Source organism: Kryptolebias marmoratus, unplaced genomic scaffold (genome assembly GCF_001649575.2).
Source record: "Kryptolebias marmoratus isolate JLee-2015 unplaced genomic scaffold, ASM164957v2 Scaffold97, whole genome shotgun sequence".
Classification (NCBI taxonomy): domain Eukaryota; kingdom Metazoa; phylum Chordata; class Actinopteri; order Cyprinodontiformes; family Rivulidae; genus Kryptolebias; species Kryptolebias marmoratus.
Genome location: NW_023665831.1, coordinates 16,990 through 18,558, shown reverse-complemented (window position 1 = coordinate 18,558; position 1,569 = coordinate 16,990). Strand labels below are relative to the sequence as shown.

The window sequence follows — 1,569 nt, the reverse complement described above, 5'->3', positions numbered from 1 at the left end:
CAGACAGAAAGCAGCAACTTAGTCTGAGAGAAATGAAATAAAGATCAACTCAAAGTCATTCAACAGAAAACAATTATCTTTAATATCATCCAGCCTCGACTGAACACTGAGAAAAACTTACTGTTTGTTGGATGAAACACTTTGGTTGAAATTAAGAGGAAAATCCTTTGACTTGTTGCTCTTAAAGGACACACAGCTGGGTTCAGGTTCAGGTTCAGGTTCAGGTTCAGGTTCAGGTTCAGGTCCAGGTTCAGGTTCAGGTCCAGGTTCAGGTTTAAGCTTCAGTTTACGACTGCGTTGATATCTATCAATAAAGATTGTTTGGTTCTGTAAGTAATGAACTCTGTCACTGAAATGTAAAAATCAAGCACAGAACTGAACAGATATTTTATCATGTTGAGAATAGAGGTGTAACGGGACACTTATTCCACAAGACAGGACAAGACAAGCTTCTGGGTCCAAGGGAATGAGACGGGATAGTAATTTAACAATATTAATTTAAAAAAAAAGATTTTGCCACAAATTCACAAATTAGAATTAATTTGTAAGATTGTGGCAACATTATTATTTTGATCAAGAACCAATCTTTCCTTCAATATTTTCTTGAGAAAAAAATGTAATTTGCCATGTTTTTTTCACATTTCCTATGTCAAAATATTCTTCCATCAATATGATATACACTTTTTTCAATATATATATTTTTTAATCATATCGAAACAATTACTATTTCTTTTTTCTTTTTTAAATAAAGACTTTTGTTAATTTCTTATATCTTCGTTTTTGTCACTTTTTTTATTACTCATTTCTAATGACAATATTTTACCTCAGGCCATCAAAACACAATAAAACTCTCCTTGACAACCCAAACAAACAGCTGCTAACTTTTCACTTTTAGAAAACACAAAAAACAACCTGGATAAAATAAATTCAGGCAGGCTCTGGCTGTTTGTCTGAGAGAAAAACTTTGATCTGTTGATTATTGTTGACAAACGTCAAACACTCCAATTTGTTTCACCTCCATCTCAAAGTTCAATCGACTCTTTTCCTTTCAAGACAGATTAGTGAGAGGTTCAAACTTCATTTTCTCAGCTTCATAGTTCATAATTTGCCATGATTCATGATTTTAACATACCAAAAGATACGATGTTTTTCTTTTTTTTTGAGTGTTTGTTTTTGTGAGACAGTTTTTAACTGAACAGTAAACCTTGTGATGTTTTAGTCCCACAAGAAGTTGTGGCATGAGATCTTGTTACCCATAACTGAGAATGTTTACTTTGAACAGTAAGAGCTCCTCACTGATTGTCAGATGAACATCTGTTTAAAACCAAAACATTACTTTAATGCACGGTCGAGCATCAGGAGCACAAAACTGTATTCAGGTTCAGCTTTAGGTCCAGATTCAGGTCCAGGTCTCTTCCTGTGAATAAAGGCAGTGTGTTGATGTGAGTGCTGAGCTCTGACATGGAGAAGAGTCATGGACACTTAGAGATGGTCATCTCACCTCTGATCTTTGCTCTGGCTCTCATGTTCCCCACACAGAGTGGTTTTAGAGGGAGGGACTCCCTCCTC

The 1,569-nt window shown here is 35.2% G+C and overlaps 1 long non-coding RNA gene across 1 annotated transcript; it reads right to left on the bottom strand.

The window, feature by feature from the left end:
- Positions 1-58: 58 nt before the first annotated feature.
- Positions 59-1,569, bottom strand: LOC112450023. Its single transcript, XR_003038588.2, has 3 exons — positions 1,502-1,569; positions 1,337-1,417; positions 59-304 (listed from the first exon to the last, which is right to left on the bottom strand). It is a non-coding gene; the product is annotated as an uncharacterized LOC112450023 (long non-coding RNA).